Below are 19,200 nucleotides of genomic sequence, written 5' to 3' on the forward strand. Positions count from 1 at the left end.
ACCAAGTTACCAGTCCTTATAAGAACTTTTGTGGAACAAGCAGGTTGTGTGTTAGTGATTAGCAGACTGTACGTCAGTCCCTATACCGCTGAAGGACTGCTGCAGTATAGGTGAGCGGTCAGCAGTGGTGCACGTCAACCCTATCTATTGTGGACCTATAGCGGTCCTTACAGAACAGCAGACTGTACCGCACTCAAGCCTATGTACCGTAGCACCCTATACCAAGTTACCAGTCCTTATAAGAACTTTTGTGGACCAAGCAGGTTGTGTATTAGTGTTTAGCAGACTGTACGTCAGTCCCTATACCGCTGAAGGACTGCTGCAGTATAGGGCAGCGGTCAGCAGTGGTGCACGTCAACCCTATCTATTGTGGACCGATAGCGGTCCTTACAGAACAGCAGACTGTACCGCACTCAAGCCTATGTACCGTAGCACCCTATACCAAGTTACCAGTCCTTATAAGAACTTTTGTGGAACAAGCAGGTTGTGTGTTAGTGATTAGCAGACTGTACGTCAGTCCCTATACCGCTGAAGGACTGCTGCAGTATAGGGCAGCGGTCAGCAGTGGTGCACGTCAACCCTATCTATTGTGGACCGATAGCGGTCCTTACAGAACAGCAGACTGTACCGCACTCAAGCCTATGTACCGTAGCACCCTATACCAAGTTACCAGTCCTTATAAGAACTTTTGTGGAACAAGCAGGTTGTGTGTTAGTGATTAGCAGACTGTACGTCAGTCCCTATACCGCTGAAGGACTGCTGCAGTATAGGGCAGCGGTCAGCAGTGGTGCACGTCAACCCTATCTATTGTGGACCGATAGCGGTCCTTACAGAACAGCAGACTGTACCGCACTCAAGCCTATGTACCGTAGCACCCTATACCAAGTTACCAGTCCTTATAAGAACTTTTGTGGAACAAGTGAGTTGTGAATGTTTAGCAGACTGCAGCAGAAGGGCAGCAGTCAAGTATAATATCCTTTCTATATTTGGAAGAAAGAATATTATACATGTACAAGCCTATTACTGTACCACTGATACCAGTCCTGAAAAGAACCTTTGTGGAACTAATAATAACAGCAAGTCTTTAAAATTACCCTCACTGCCTGACAACACTGCTTCCTTCCTGTCCCTATACAAATTGGCAAAAAAAGAGAACGATTAGTGGTTACTGGAACAGCTCTTTTGTGGACCTTGATAGTAACAGCTAATGATGATGATGATGATGATGATGATGAAAGACTAATCTGGCTGTCCCTGTAGCATACACCGTCCTTTCCCTTTCTCTAAACTAACAAAAGACACTCAGGCTGCTGCAAGAATCAGCAGCACAGCAAACCTATCAACACCTAACACCTATACCAGTCCTGAAAAGAACTTTTGTGTACCAAATAGCTAGTGGTTTATCTCTCCCTACTCCACACAGGAACCTGTCCCTATCGTAACAGAAGAAAGAATGTAAAATGGCCACCGGATCGGGTGTATTTATAGGTTAGGGGGAATGTCCAAGTGTCCATGTGCTGTCATGTCTCAATTGGCTGTCCTGTATCACATGATAAACGTGTCACCAAAGGTTAAAGTTCTTGTATACATTAAACACGTAAGTCCGCCGCGGCGAACGACGGAAAAAGGCGTTCGAACGTGCGGACCGCGAATGTCGGAAATTCGCCGCGAAACGACCGCCGGGCGAAACGTTCTTCCATCACTACCCGACAATAAAAATTTCCTTTTTGGTGAGATACTCCCAACTAAGGCTACTTTCACACTGGGGCGATGCCAGCAAAGCATTTTAGCAGCGCTTTACTGCTGTTTCGGGTGGTAGCGGGGAGATTTTAACTTCCAAGAAGGGGTTAAAATCACCTGTGATGAGGTGCTTCAGAAGCGGTGCCCATTCATTCCAATAGGAGGGGGCAGGGGTAGTTGTATACACTGCCCCAAAGATGCTGCACGCAGGCGTTCACCTTGGGTTGGCTTGAGAGGCAGTTTTCAGGCATCATTTTTAGCACTAAGGCTGGGTTCACATTGCAGCGATGCGGGAACGCCGCAAATCTGCTGCGGGTTCCCGCATCGCATACCTCCCGGCGGCAGTTCACACTGCCCTATGCGAACTGCTGGGAGTGTCAGTGAAACGTTAATGACACCCCCAGATCAGTTCGCATATCGCAGTGCGATCTGCAAACTCGGACAGGAATCGGATCTCATGGTGTGAACACCCATTCGATCCAATTCTGCTGCAGACCAAAAAAAGGGTCCTGTGCGAGTTTGGGCCATGTGCGATGCGAATTCAGCCATACTATCTGTATGGCTGAACTCGCATCGCACAGAGATCGGATGTGATTTGCACTGCAGTGCGGTGCGAATCACATCCGTTCTCATAAACCGCTGCAGTGTGAACCCAGCCTAAAACACCTGAAAACGGCCTCAGTGTGAAAAGGGTTTAAGAACTAAAGGGATGCAGGCCCAGCAGCTTTCCTCCTTAGAGCTTTGCAGCTGGTTGCTAATTATGAAACTGCTTCCATTAAGTCACTCAGCACAGGGGCTAGGAGGAACAAAAGGTAGGAATCTGCAATAATGTTTTTTTTTCACCCAGCGGGTGATGTTTTTTTCTCAACAAAAGTAGAGTTATGTTTTAATTACTTCCTGGACAGACCTTAGGACAAGAAAACTCTTAAGACACAAGGAGTTTACCAGTTGACCTCATCAATACACACCCTACACCTGTCCTATCTCCTTCCAGGAGATTGCTCCCATCCACCTCCTGTGCACACATACAATCAAGGTAAAATTAAAAAAAAGAGGGGCGTCAAACCTTGAGGTGTACTTCCGTGAAATTATTATAGTGCTGCCACTGCCTCTTTCACGCAACACACAAAAAATAAATATCTAAAAATGTATACAGAGGTTAAGCATGTCACCAAAAAACATTGTGCACTGATATATAAACACAAAATACATCATAATAAACATAAAAGAAATGGTCTAAATGTATAACTGTGTATCAACATCTATTATGAAAAAAAAAAAAAGTTCTTATAATGTCCATAATCATGTAAATTATCTCCCAACACCATGCATATGGTGACAAGAAAATGGAAAATTGTATACTCACCTTTCCGTAATTTTCCTTTCCTGACGCATCTTCATGGCAGCACACACACTGGGTTGTGACTCCGCCCCCACAACCTGACAGGATTGGATTAACTATAAATTTGAAGGGGAGACACCCTGCTGCATTCTCTGTAAATATCATCACAAAAGAAACAGGGAGGGCAACTGTGTGCTGCCATGAAGATGCGTCAGGAAAGGAAAATTACGGAAAGGTGAGTATACAATTTTCCATTTTCCTGACGCCTTCATGGCAGCACACACTGGGAAATAACTCACCAGTCGGGTGGGTGCAAGTAAAATAATATTTATTCCTTATAATGCTGAAGAATTGGCTCTAATGACGGATCTGCCGAAGTCGGCCATGGATAAATGAGCAAAATCCACCTTGTAGTAGGAAATAAAGGTATTCCTGGAGGACCACGTTGCTGCCCTGCATATTGTCTCTGGTGAGACCCTGCAATACGCTGCCCAACAGGTAGCCACTGCCCTAGTTGAATGAGCCCTGATGTCTTCAAGAATCGCCATATGCTGGGTGGAGTAATCTTTTTTTAATGGTTCTGACTAACCAGGATGCAATAGTGCATGAGGAGGCGGCTTGCCCACGCCTGGTTCCATGGGGAATGATCAAAAGAGAGTTAGTTTTCCTAAAAGAGGTGGTAGCAGTTAAGTAGTTTATGATGGTTGTTTTGACATCTAGTGGATGAGGATTATCCTGATCGTCCGTGAAGGATGGAAGGATGATGGTTGTAATGGAAGGAAGTTGCCACTTTGGGTATGAAGTGTTCGGAAGGTCTGAGGACTACTTTGTCAGGAAAGAGAACTAACTTAATGCTTGGATCTCCGACACTCTCCTAGCTGATGTAATCACAATGAGAAAAGACAGTTTTAAAGTCAAGTCCCATAAAGAGATAGTTTCAAATGGAACAAACGGAGGAGAAGCGAGAGCATGGAGAACTATTGAAAGATCCCATGATGGAAAGACTGGCCTCCTGGGGGGTTTAATGTTTAGATAGGCTCTGTAAATTGGATTACCAATGGGTGGAATGCCCACTTAGTATCTGTTTTAGCTGACAGAGCTGATACCTGAACCTTTAGGGTACTTAAGCTTAGACCCTTGTTGACCCCCGACTGGAGGAATTCCAGGACCTGAGGGGGTTCCGGAGAAAGGGAATTTCATCCTTTCTGTTGTGCCATGAAGCAGAATCTTCCCCAAACCTTTGAATAGATGGTATTGGTAGTGGCTTTCCTGGTTTGCATCAGGGTTGACTTCATGAGAACAGCCTTGCGCTCTTAGTCTAGCCCTCTCAATCTCCAGGCCATCAGGTGCAATTTCTCTGATGCAGGATGTAAAAATTGACCTTGAGACAGACGATCCGGAGTTATTGGGAGAGGAACTGGAGGTTGAAGGCTGAGCTGTAAGAGTGTCGTGAACCACGGCCTCCTCGGCCACAGTGGAATAATCATAAATACCGTCACCGAGGATCTCCGAAGCCTGGATAGGAACCTCACAATTAACGGAGTTGGAGGGAATATATACCCCAACTTGAAGTTCCATGGGTGAACTAGACAGTCCACTCCCTCCACCGATGGGAATGAACCTCTTGACAGGAATCTGTGGCACTTGGTATTCGTTGGAGTGGCTGCCAAATCTACTTCCGGCGTTCCCCAGATTTCCGTAAGGAGGGAGAAAGTCCGAGGGTTCAACCACCACTCGTTGGATAGCGTTTCTCGACTCAGGCAGTCGGGTAGTATGTTCTGTGCCGCTGGGACATACACTGCTTTAAAACTTGTTAGATGTATCTGAGCCCATTCCAAGATGGGCCGAACTTCTTCCATCAAGGTGGCACTCCTGGTACCCCCTTGCTTCTGAACATAAGACACTGCTACTTGGTTGTCCATTCGAATTAGCACATTCTTGTCCGTCAGAAATGGTGCGAATGCCCTTAAGGCATAAACGGCTTCCCTGAGCTCTAAAATGTTCGAGACCAAACCTTGAGCCTGAATATGCCACTGGCCCTGGGCTGCCTGGTCTTGATAGTGGGCCCCCCAACCGCTCTGGCAGGCATCCGAAGTGACTACTTCCGGGTCTGGAGGGACTATCGGTTTGTATTTCCTGAGATTGCTCGGGCGCGTCCACCACCATATCGATTGCTTCACCGATCTGGAGATGAAGATGGTCTGATGCATTGAGACTCCATCCCACTGCCTGAGGAATGAGTTCTGTAAGGTTCTCATGTGTCACTGTGCCCATCGCACCATGGGTATGGTTGCGGACATGGACCCTAGTACACTCAGACAGGCTCTGGCTGGTAAGTGATTCCTTGATAGCAGCTTCTGCATTTTCTGTATCAGAGGCCGGATCTTCTCTTGTGGGAGCTGTATCTTGTTTGTTTTGGTGTTCAGATCTGCCCCTAAAAATATATTTTGTGTGGGTCGCAGACAGCTCTTTTCCCAATTGATTATCCACCCACTTCTGGAGGGTTGTAAGGAGGATCTCTCAGTGATGAATCAACGTCTCTAGATCCTTTGCTAAAAGTAGGATGTCGTCCAGATAATGGTGGACGCGTAATCCCTTTTCTCTGAGGAAAGCCACCAACGGTAACAATACTTTTGTAAATGTCCTGGGTGCCGAAGAGATGCCGAATGGGAGGCACTGGAATTGGAAATGATGTTGGTTTATGGCTAACCGGAGAAACTTTTGAAAGGCCGGATGAATTGGTATATGCAGATAAGCGTCCGATAAATCTATTGAAAGCATCCAATCGCCCAGATTTATTGCTAGAAGTATGGATTGAAGGTTTTCCATTTTGAAAGCCTCCACTTTGATATCCTTGTTGAGCATCTTGAGGTCTAATACAGGACGCAAATCCCCTGTCTTTTAGCAGAAACAAGGAAGAGTAGAATGCCGTGAAAAATATAGTCCATAAAACAGCACGGATAAAAATATAAAAAATGGAGAAGGGATCAATGATAGAATAATGATAGAATGTCCGCTACTCAAGGCTCCCAGAACTCTCACCTTCAAACGAAGTGAATAAGCAAATCAAACAAACTCCAGGATTCTCTTATTTCATTCATAAATAATAGCCATCAGGAAATCCAAAGGAGGGATGTAGTGATACAATTCCGCCACTAGAGGGCCAGTCCCAGCTTATAGAATAGGTAATATGGATCTTCACTTCTATTCCACACTGTATGGCTCAAAATAAGAGAGAGGAGGGGGAGAGAGAAAAACAGGAGACTTCCATAGTGTAGTAGTTTAAAAAACGGCAGGTAGATTTATTAAGAAGCAGTAAAGACTCTCACATTTTGATTGCAAAAAACAAACACAATCAGGAAGAGGGTGTAATGGCGACTTCCGCCCGTCTTACTCTACTTCCGGTTCGTCCTCTGCCTCCCCATGAAGAAGTCACATGACGTAACGCGTAGGGAGTGGCCAGAGGACAAACCGGAAGTAGAGTAAGACGGGCGGAAGTCGCCATTACACCCTCTTCCTGATTGTGTTTGTTTTTTGCAATCAAAATGTGAGAGTCTTTACTGCTTCTTAATAAATCTACCTGCCGTTTTTTAAACTACTACACTATGGAAGTCTCCTGTTTTTCTCTCTCCCCCTCCTCTCTCTTATTTTGAGCCATACAGTGTGGAATAGAAGTGAAGATCCATATTACCTATTCTATAAGCTGGGACTGGCCCTCTAGTGGCGGAATTGTATCACTACATGCCTCCTTTGGATTTCCTGATGGCTATTATTTATGAATGAAATAAGAGAATCCTGGAGTTTGTTTGATTTGCTTATTCACTTCGTTTGAAGGTGAGAGTTCTGGGAGCCTTGAGTAGCGGACATTCTATCATTATTCTATCATTGATCCCTTCTCCATTTTTTATATTTTTATCCGTGCTGTTTTATGGACTATATTTTTCACGGCATTATATGTATGCACATATTTATATTAGTTTGAATTTGTGTATTTATTTGAGTGGCACGATTTGCGCAGGACCCACCCCTCTATATCCATTATTTGATAGTTTGTGTTCACTATTTTGTCCTGCTGCATTTTTTAGTTCGCATTTGCACTTTATATCACTCAGGTTTTTTTTCACAGCATCTGTGTTTCATTAATTCTGATTTTGGATTTTGTTCCACTTTAGTCACTCATTACCACTTAGCGGCGCGAAGGCTGACCACTTTTAAGGAAGAGTAGAACCCTCTTCCCTTTTGGCATGATGGGACCTCCAGGATCGCTCCCTTTTGTTTCAATTCTGCTACGTACTTTACTAGCAGAATCCTTTGGGGTACTGAGGATGGTACTCTGGTTGCCTGGAAATGATTTGGTGGGAGTCTGTTTTTGAATTTCCACCTGTGTCCGAATCGGATTGTGGACAATGTCCATAAATCCTTTATATGGTCTGACCAGATCTTGGTGAAGTTCCTTCTGTTCCCCTGCCGGGGTGGCCTTAGATTTCTGTATCCTTAGAAAAGAAGGTTTTGTGTTTTTCCAGTCCCTTCTAAATTCCCTACCAGGAGAGTAGGACCTGGACTCTCTATATTTGTCCGGAAGATTACGTCTGTAAACAGGTCCCTTCTGCGTCTTGGGTCTCCTGTCGGAGGGGATCAGACCTGACTTCCCTCCTGTTACCTTGAATATGGCAGAGTCTAACTTGGCACCGAACAGATTTGCGCCATCATATGGAATTCTGCACCAATTTATTTTTGATGCTGTATCGGCCATCCACGGTTTGAGCCATAGCGCTCTTCTCGCTGTTACGGAGGCCAGTATAGCCTTGGCTGAAGATCTTATAATATCTACTGATGCCTCTGCTAGCTTGACTTCTTGCAGAGAGGAAATAATCTTTCCCATTTCAATGCCATCCTGTAGGTCTTTTTCTATTTTAGATGCCCATCCTGAGATGGCTGTGGCCACTGCTGCTGTGGTAATTGCTGGTCTACAGGCTCCCCCAGCCATGGAATATGCCTTCTTCAATCCTAGGTCCATCTTTCGGTCGAGCACATCCCGAAAGGAAACAGCATCCTCGATTGGTAGTGTGACGTGGTGGGTGAGGCGCATTAATGAGGAATCAACGATGGGAGCATTAATTAAAGGCTTCACTTTTGACTCTTTTAAAAGGTACATCTTGGCTAATCTGTTTGTAAGACTAGATCTTTTGTCAGACCTCTCCCACTCGTCTTTAATGAGATCCTCCAGCTCCTCTATAAATGGGAAGGATAACTGATCTCTTTTTAGGTTTGGAAAATATTTCCGTATTTTCTGAGGTTCCGCCGCATCATCTTGCCAGCCGAATGCTTCTTTAACGCCCTTTGCAAAGGGTTCCACCAGGGAAAAATCAAAGCCCACTGACATCTCCTGAACCCCAGTTTCAGAGGAAGATTGTGATGCCTGAGTGAGATGGGGGTCTGCTGAAGACGTACTGGGAGCAGCTCTATCTAATGCTGGTGTTGTTGTTTCCAGTATGGACTCCTGCACTGATTCTCTTATGAAGTCTGTAGCAATTCTTGCGTCTGCGACAGGCAAGTTATCTGGCAGTGCCGGAGCGCCGCATACCCAGCAAGCGTTTGCTGCAGGTTGGGTGTGGCGGCTTTGACATTGTGAGGAAGGAGATCTCCTGCGACTTGATCGACTGTGGCGTGAGTAGCTATGTTGTGAGTGGCTATGTCTTCAGTGCCATGAAGGAGATCTTGAGCGGCTCCTGCGGGACATCCTGCTAGACGTATGGCTAGACCTTCTCCCATGGCTGGAACTTGCGCCTCTTGATCTAGACGGGCTGCCAAAATAATGCAGCATTTAACGTCTGGCACTCTTTTTTTTCTCCCCTTCAATACTTACCTTGCCCGGTAAAGCCTCTTACCTAACTTGCTGATGGTGGTCTGCGTGGGCAGTGGACTCCATAGAAAAAAAAGGGGTGAAGGACAGTCTGAGATATAGAGAGAAATAATATGTACACATATACATACATACATAATATTATCCCCTTCCCGCCGAGCGTACGCAGATCTGCGTACTCGGCTTCCGGGGGGTATACCGGGATGATGCCCGCACCTGCAGGCATCATCCCGGTACCGTTTTTTACAGCGGGCGATTGGCTTTCCAGCCATAACAACCGATGCGGCTAAAAGCCGCTCGGCTGTTATGCCGGAGGAGCGGGAGGGGACGCCCCCCCCTCCCGCCGCCTCTCGCCGCTGTTACCGGTGCTCCCGCTCGATCGGGAGCACCGATTCCCTGTCCGACGCCTCCGGCTGCTGCGGAGGAACTGGAACGAAGCCGTAATCGGCTTCGTTCCAGTCTCCTCATCGTAAACACGGAAGCGACGTCATGACGTCACTTCCCGTTTACTCGGCTGCCAATGGCGCCGGTTTTAAAAAAATATCCGGTATTCAGAATCGCCGTTTTCGGCGATCTGAATACATTGAAGTGTAAAGGAGGGGTGGGGGGTCTTTTAGACCCCCGATCCCTCCATAAAGAGTACCTGTCACCACCTATTACTGTCACAAGGGATGTTTACATTCCTTGTGACAGCAATAAAAGTGATCAAATTTTTTTTTTTTTTTTTTTAACAATTTAGTCGTTTTAAAATAAATAAAATAAATAAAAAAATAAAAAAAAAATTTTCAAAGCGCCCGCCGTCCCCGCGAGCTCGCGAAGCAAAGAAAACGCATACGGAAGTCGCGCCTGCGTATGTAAACGGTGTTCAAATCACACATGTGAGGTATCGCCGCGATCGTCAGAGCGAGAGCAATAATTCTAGCTGTAGACCTCCTCTGTAACGCTAACCTGGTAACCGTAAAAATTTTTTAAAGCGTCGCCTATTGAGATTTTTAGGTACCGTACTTTGTCGTCAATCTACAAGTGCGCGCAATTATAAAGTGTGACATGTTTGGTATCTATTTACTCGGCGTAACATTATCTTTCACATTACGCAAAAAAATTGGGCTAATTTTACTGTTTTGTTTTTTTTTTATTCATGAAAGTGTCCCTTTTCCCAAAAAGTTGTGTTTAAAACACCACTGCGCAAATACCGTGTGACATAAAATATTGCAACAATCGCCGTTTTATTCTCTAGAGCCTCTGCTAAAAAAATATATATAATGTTTGGGGGTTCCAAGTAATTTTCTAGCAAAAAATATGGATTTTAACTTGTAAACACCAAATTCCAAAAATAGGCTTAGTCATGAAAGGGTTAAATATATATATATATATATATATATATATATATATATATATATATATATATATATATATATATATATATATATACACACACACACACACACACACACACACACATATATATACACATACAATTCACTTATAAATATAAATATATATATTATTTATTAACAAAGTTTATCTGCAAGAAACAATATAATAACAATAATAATATATATAGGAGTCCCACAGGGACTTACCTGGAGACTGCAGAGTGATCTACATGCAGAGGCAGCAACCTTCCTTAAGTTTTGCAGATTGCACAGCAGAATCACAGAGAAATACAGCTCTGTATTTGAAAATAGCGCCATTGCGGCGGCTAATTGACGCTCTGCGCATGCACAGAAGCGTCCCGAGTGTTCCGGCGCCATTTTGGATAAGGGAACACACATTAAAAACATAGGTGGGAAAAAAAAAAAAAAACACTAGCACTGCACGTGCTCAGAGTGGCCGAACGGCGCCATCTAGGCTGGAATTACAGCATAGAGAAAACACCACTGAAGGAGAAACAAACGGCGGCCATGACAGGGGACTACAAGAGACAGCAATCCCAAAGGTAGAGGAAAAAAAGGGAATATAAACCACCACTTACTATAGGAATAAAAGATGGATATTATTTAACCACTTGCTTACTGGGCACTTAAACCCCCCTCAGTCCCAGACCAATTTTCAGCTTTCAGCGCTGATGCACTTTGAATGACAATTGCGCGGGCATACAACACTGTACCCAAATGAAATTTTTATCATTTTTTTCCCACAAATAGAGCTTTCTTTTGGTGGTATTTAGTTACAGCTCGGAGTTTTATTTTTTGCTAAACAAACAAAAAAAGATGCAAAAAAAAAATAAATAAAAAAAAATCATGTTTTAATAGTTTGTTATAAAATTTTGCAAACGGGTCATTTTTCTCCTTCATTGAAGTGCGCTGATTAGGCGGCACTGATAGGCTGCATTGGTGGGCACTGATGGGCTGCATTGGTGGGCACTGATGGGCTGCATTGGTGGGCACTGATGGGCTGCACCGGTGGGCACTGATAGGCATAGTTAAGGCGGCACTAATAGGCACAGATAAGGCGGCACCGATGGGCACAGATAAGGCGGCACTGATGGGCAAAGATGGGCACAGATAAGATGGCACGGATGGGTGGCACGGATAAGTGGCACGGATGGGTGGCACGGATGGGCACTGATAGGTACCACAGATAGATGGGACTGATGGGCACTGATAGGTGGCACTGATAGGTGGCTCTGATAGGTGGCACTGCTGGGCACTGATGGGCGGCACTGCTGGGCACAGATGGGCGGCACTGGGGTGCAGCACCTTTGAGGCAGATTGGGTGGCACTGTGGGTGGCACTGTGGGGTGGCACTGTGGGGTGGCACTGTGGGCACTGACGGGGGGCACTGACAGGGGGCACTTACTTTTGCTTTTATTTTATTTCAGGATGGCATTGCGGGAGGCAGGTGGGCACAGGCAGGTGGCAGGTGGTCCCTTGTATTGATGGCCGTGATCGGGACTGATGTCCCGATCACGGCCGCCGGCGATCGGCTTTTTTTTTCTCTCCTCGCGCTGTCAGCGCGAGGAGGAATAATAGCCGATTACCGGCTCCGTTCTATCACATGATCAGCTGTCATTGGCTGACAGCTGATCACGTGATAAGGGGTCGGGATCGACCCCTTACACGGATCGGTGATCAGGCGAGTCTCACGGACTCGCCGATCACAGAGCGCGCCGCGCGCGCCCCTCAGGGGGCGCGCAGGCCGCTCGTAACCGGGACTACGTCAATAGACGTAGTCCCGGAAATGTAGGTCCGCGCTAATGCCGTCATTTGGCAATAGCGCGGATCTGTAGTGGTTAAATAAGAGGAATTAATAGGCAAAAGAAGAAGGGGAGTCCACTGCAAAGGTAAAAAAGCTTCTTTAAAGCTTTGGTAATGCCAGAAATCCAGTAGCCCCTTGAGACCACCAGAGCGGGGGTTCCCTCCATAGAAGCTCCTTTAGAGACTGTACAGGAGGGACTTCCAAACAGGAGAGGCTTGAACCTGCTGGGGCGAATGCGGTAGAGGCTTATTCATCTGTAACAGGAAAACTCCATCCGTCCAACCTGTCAGGTGAGGATAAAAAAGAGAATGCAGTCTCCCCTTCAAATTTATAGTTAATCCAATCCTGTCAGGTTGTGGGGGCGGAGTCACAACCCACTGTGTGTGCTGCCATGAAGGCGTCAGGAAATGTTTATTTTCTTTCTTAAATATAATCTGTGCTCCACCACGTGACATCTGCTATTCAAGCTTACCAGGCAACAATGGCCAAAAATGACCAAGTCATCATGTCATGTTACAAATTAGAACCCCCAGAAGTATGGTGAAAGGAACATCAACACTCAGTACCCAGACATTAGAAGCCTCTCTCCGTTATGAATAGGGATGAGCCGAACACCCCCCGGTTCGGTTCGCACCAGAACTTGCGAACGACCCCCGCGTTCGGTACGAACGTTAGAACCCCATTGAAGTCTATGGGACTCGAACGTTCGAAATGGAAAGTGCTAATTTTAACGGCTAATATGCAAGATAGTGTCCTAAAAAGGGTTTGGGGACCTGCCTCCTGCCTCAGGGGACATGGGTCACTGCAAAAAAAAGTTTTAAAAACTGCCGTTTTGGCGGGAGCACTGATTTTAATGACGATTAAAGTGAAAAAAAAAGTGAAATATTCCTTTAAATATGGTGCCTGGGGGGTGTCTGTAGTATGCCTGTGAAGTGCCACGTGTTTCCCGTGTTTAGAACAGTCCCTGCACAAAATGACATTAAACGGAAATAACACCATTTAAAACTGCTTGCGGTTTTAATGTTATATCTGGTTCCTGCAATATGGTTGAAAATCATTGAGAAACATGGCATGGGTAGCCCTCCCTGCCCATCTGTTTGTCATTTTCAACCGGTACATTTTTAAAGTGTAGCTCCAGTCAAAAAAACGATTTTTAAGCTTTTTGGAAAACATAGGGAAGGGTTATCACCCCTCTATAATTTGCTTTGTCGTCCATCTTTTTTCATCTCACTTGCTGCTGTCTCCTTGCGTTTGCAAGTAGGAGATGTTTGTAAGTTGGATGTTTGAAAGTAGGGGCCTGCCCTATATTATAGCGGTATGTACTGGGTACAGAGCACGCAGATAGCACGCACTATCTCCTAACACTACTGACTGCAAGCTCTATTATTAACCACTTGACCACTGGGCACTTAAACACCCTTAATAACCAGACCAATTTTCAGCTTTCGGTGCCCTCACATTTTGAATGACAATTACTCAGTCATGCAACACTGGACCTATAGGAAATGTTTGTCCTTTTTTCACACAAATAGAGCTTTCTTTTGGTGGTATTTAATCACTGCTGGGTTTTTTATTTTTTGTGCTATAAAAGAAAAAAAGACCGAAAATTCTGCGAAAAAATGAATTTTTCTTCGTTTCTGTTATAAAATTTAGCAGATTAGTCATTTTTTCTTCATAAATTTTGGCCAAAATTCATACTACTACATATCTTTGGTAAAAATAAGTACAAATTGGTGGATATTATTTGGTCTTTGTGAAAGTTATAGAGTCCACAAGCTATGGTGCCAATATCTGAAAATTGATCACACCTGAAGTACTGACGGCCTATTTCCTTTTTTTTTTTTTCCCACAAAATTGTCATATTATCAGGTTATTTCACACACACAGCATATGCATACCACAAATTACACCCCAAAACACATTCTGCTATTACTCCCGAGTACGGCGATACCACATGTGTGAGACTTTTACACAGCGTGGCCACATACAGAGGCCCAACATGCAGGGAGCGCCATCAGGCGTTCTGGAGCACCCAAGCCAATTCTGACATTTCTCTCCTACATGTAAAAATCATCATTTATTTGCTAGAAAATTACAGAGAACCCCAAAACATTATATATATATTTTTTTTTTAGCAAAGACCCTGGAGAATACAATGGTGGTCGTTGCAAATTTTTATCTCACACGGTATTTGCACAGCAATTTTTCAAACGCGTTTTTTGGGGGGAAAAAACTGTTTTGTGCTTAAAAAACAAACAAAAAAAACAGTAAAGTTAGCCCAATGTTTGCATAAAGTGAAAGATGAAGTTATGCTGAGTAAATAGATATCAAACATGTCACTCTTCAAAATTGCACATGCCCGTGGAATGGCGCCAAACGTCGCTACTTAAAAAATCCCCATAGGCGACGCTTTAAATTTTTTTTTACTGGTTACATGTTTTGAGTTGCAGAGGAGGTCTAGGACTAGAATTATTGCTCTCGCTCTAACATTCTCGGCGATACCTCACATGTGTGGCACATGCGAGCACATGGGGACATGGGCGCTTTAATTTTTATTTTATTTTTTTATTGTTCATTTTACTTTATTTATTTTAGTTTGACATTTTTTTCCCCAAAAATATATTTTTGATCACTTTTATTCCTATTACAAGAAATGTAAACATCCCTTGTAATAGGAATATGGGGTGACAGGTCCTCTTTACAGTGAAATCTGGGGGGTCAATATGACCCCACATCTCACCTCTAGGCTGGGAAGCCTGAAATAAAAAATAAAAAAAAGATTCTGGCTTTGATCGTACTGGCGAGTTGGTAGAAGCACCAGAGGGCGGTGAGGGGTGGGGGGCGTCTATGGCTGGGTATTTCAGGGTATCACCGAGTATGGCTGGGTATCTCTGAGTATGGCTGGGTATGGCAATTTATGGCAGGGTATTACAGAGTATTGGCGGGGTACTACAGAGTAATAGCAGGGTACTGCAGAGTATTGGGGGGTACTACAGAGTAATGGCAGGGTACTGCAGAGTATTGGGGTACTGCAGAGTAATGGCGGGTACTGCAGAGTAATGGCGGGTACTGCAGAGTATTGGGGGGTACTGCAGAGTAATGGGGGTTACTGCAGAGTAATGGGGGTTACTGCAGAGTAATGGGGGGTACTGCAGAGTAATGGCAGGGTACTGCAGAGTAATGGCAGGGTACTGCAGAGTAATGGCGGGGTACTGCAGAGTAATGGCGGGGTACTGCAGAGTATGCACTGGTATTGCAGAGTATTGGCAGGGAATTGAGGGGTTAAATTCGGTGAGCAGCGATGTGGGCACTGCAGATGCAGCCCACATCGCTGCTGACACCGATCTCTTTCCCCTCTGCTGTACCGATCGGTACAGAGAGGGGAGGGAGGAACCGGCGTCATAACATGACGCCGGTTTGTTTCCAAGTGATCACTCCGTCATTTGACGGAGCAATCACGTGGTAAACGGCCGCTATGAGCGGCCGTTTACCGTGGTCACGGATGCTCTCGAGTGCGCGCGCCTCGGGGCACGCGAGAGCAGAATTCTGGGAGGCCGTTAATTAACGGCCTCTCAGAGTTAAACAACCGCCCTGAAGCCGTTAATCGGCAATGGGCAGTTGTTAAGTGGTTAAAGCTAGATCACTAGCTATATAGGGGAGGTGAATATAGTGGTGTATACTGCAGTCAGGGCACAGACAACAACCACTACACAGCAGCAAGATAGGAAATCAGCCAAAAACGATTGGTGTGTACTGTGTTGAAGGTACACAGAACACCCACTGCTTCAGATGCTAAGTAACACACTACACGAGGCCGCCTCAAAGGCGGCCTTATATAGTGTGGGGCGTGCACTACACAGCCTGAGCTATGATTGGCCACAGGCAGGATGCCTGTGGCCAATCATGGCTCTCCTCGCTGCCGGCGCTGCGATTGGCCAAGCATGCAGGGTTACAGTGCATGCTTGGCCAATCATGGGGCAGCAATGCACTGCGCCACCGCAGTGCATTGTGGTCCGCGCACGCGTCACTCGAATTTTGACGCGAACGGCCCAAACGTTCGGAATTCGCCGAACGGCCGAACAGCCAATGTTCGAGTCGAACGTACGTTCGACTCGAACACGAAGCTCATCCCTAGTTATGAATAGTAGTAACAAATGCCAATGCGAAAAACATTCCTTATACAGTAATGTAATAATTTTATTAAATGATCCCACAAATAAAAACAAGATGCCAATACACTCACATGGAATGGTGCCAGAATAGCATCAATGTAAGGGGAAGGGGAGCGCACCACTGATCCTAGCTGTGTGGTCCGGCAAGGCAGTGCATGGCGGGATATGATCTACTGGAAGTGATGGAATCTAAAAACATTTTTTTAACCTCCACACACACAGAGGAAAGTTCAAAGCTTCTATATTTGAGCTAACTTGTCGTCACGTTGGAACTGTACATCATTTCTCAAATCTTGCATGCTTTGGAGATTAGGAGAATGTTTGCCTTGAGCCATTAAAGTCGTAGTAAACTATGTAAAAAAAATAAAAACCTGGTCCCTCTGCAGACTTACCTAAGAAACGGATCCCTTCAGCAGTGTACTGTCACCGCTGACAGGGATTCTATCTTCACCCAGTCTTCCTTCTGGGATCACGGGCATCAGCTGTTTGAATGGCCAAGCCGCCATAACGTCACTCCTGTGCATGCACGTGGGAGTCACTGTCGTGGCACAATTCTCTCAATGGACGACATGAGAGCGTAGTGTGCATGTGCCGGTGACACCACCAACTGCTACACATGTAAATATTTCCTAGACGGTGCATGTCTAGGAGATACTCTACTTACAGGTAAGCCTTATTATAATCTTATCTATAAGTACATACAGTAGGTACAAGTTAAAAAGTGGACTTTACTACTGCTTTAACCAGTTACCGACTGGTACTGTGGGGTGGTAGTGTGTGCCCGCTGGCCCAGCGATGTTCAGAACCAATCAATCTACAGGTCCAGGCCATAAATCATGACGGACCTAGAAATAAAACATGTTTTAAATCTTGGTCCATTGGACCAAGTTCCTATAAGGAAGCCCATTTGAAAAAGTCACGTGTGTTGTGACGATATGCGTGAGGGAAGAGAGAGTCAGGTGAAATTGAGGCTCTGACCGCAGCCGAGGTTGGAGCCATCCTGCACTAAAGAAATTGCTGTCTATTGTCTGTATGTGAGTTATTTGATCTATTAAACGTCTGTCACTGTGATACTACACTGTGGAGTGCTTTCATTTCTTCCTACGAACTGCCCACTATCCTTGGGGCTGAGATTGAATGAGTGTGAAGTACTACAGCAGGCGGAGATAGGAAGCAGTGTAAAGGTAACACAGAGGGACGTGGATCTAAGCATCCGGGAATCAACATTAATAAGGATGTTACTTGCCTTATATAAGGTGAGAGTTTGGGGGAAACACTTTGCATGAACACTGCATATCGGTTCACACAAGAGCACGGAAACAATTTGTGGAATTTCGAATAACATTGGAAAATATCATCACAATTGAAATTTCACGATTTGAATTGCACTGTGTATGGGACTTTTTTTTTTTTTTTTTTTGCACAATCTTTTGTTTTAGCTGTTTGCACGATGGAATGGTTTATATTCGTATTTATTGTTTTTTCTGCCTAATTGTACTTTATGCAGGGTGCACATGTTTTTGCTTATTTGCACACTATTTAATTGTCACCTTATTTTTTTGCACATGTGGGCTTTTTTTGCACATTTATATTGGATGATTATTGATTTTAGGTATATATATTTTTTAATTAATGAGGGTTTTTTTTCCTAATTATTTGTTATTTATCTTTATTAATTTTGAGTTGCATGATTATTATTGAGGAATAATATATTTTTATGAGAACACTTCCTTTATTATGAGAGTCTATTTATACTGATCACTGAGGTTCTATTGATTATTGAGGTTTATTTTTATTGAGCACTATTGATTTAATTTAGCTATTTAGAGAGTCTACTGACAGTGAGTTTGAGGTCTGTAAGAGTGTGTATTGTCGGTTTTCTCCTTGCTTCCTCACAACTGTGTGATTGAAGGTGAAGAAGAGTATTTGTTCATTGATTAGTGGAGGCTGTTACTAATTGATTGCTGTCTCCATTATCTATGAGATATCAAGCCCCAGACGCTTTTTTATTCCTGTGGAGCTACTTTTCTCATACTGCCTTCAGTAGTACCATTTGTATAGTTATATTTATATGTATTGTCAGATTAGAGATTGGTAAGTGCCACATTCATACCCATAAATAGTAGCTTGTTGTTTTGGTGTGGGAACACCCTGATGTTGGCAGCTGCCTGTTGATTTTTTTTTCTCCTATTGATTTGCGCATTGGTCTCCCCTTATTTACATACTGTTCATCTGTATGCTGGTCCGACTGACCAAATACGACACGCGGGCAGCTACAGCACCTGCCTGCGAGAATGTTTCCAGTGCGATCCTATCGTGCTGGTTCTCGGCTACAGGGTACTGTACACCAGGCCCTTAGGTCTGGTATGGATATTAAGGGGAACCCCCTATGCTGAAAAAACGGCTTGGGGTCCCCTAAATCCATTATCCGAGCACGCAGCCCGGCCGGTTAGGAAAGGGGGTGGGGACGAGTGAGCGCCCCCCCTCCTGAACCATACCAGGCTGCATGCCCTCAACATGGGGGGGTGGGTGCTTTGGGGAAGGGGGGACCCCTGCGGCCCCCCACCCCAAAGCACCTTGTCTCCATGTTGATGAGGACAAGGGCCTCTTTCCGACAACCCTGGCTGTTGGTTTTCGGGGTCTGGGGGGCTTATCAGAATCCGGGAGCCCCCTTTAATAAGGGGGCCCCCAGATCCCACCCCCCCACCCTATGTGAATGAGTATGAGGTACATTGTACCCCTACCCATTCACCTGGGGGGAAAAAGTGTCAATAAAAAAAACACACTACACAGGTTTTTAAAGTAGTTTATTAAGCAGCTCTGGGGGTCTTCTTCTGACTTCGGGGGTCTTCTTCCGACTTCTCCGTGCTTTCTGGTTCTTC

This window comes from Lithobates pipiens, unplaced genomic scaffold (assembly GCF_037356315.1).
Source record: "Lithobates pipiens isolate NorthernLeopardFrog02 unplaced genomic scaffold, aLitPip1_a1.2 Scaffold_22, whole genome shotgun sequence".
NCBI lineage: Eukaryota > Metazoa > Chordata > Amphibia > Anura > Ranidae > Lithobates > Lithobates pipiens.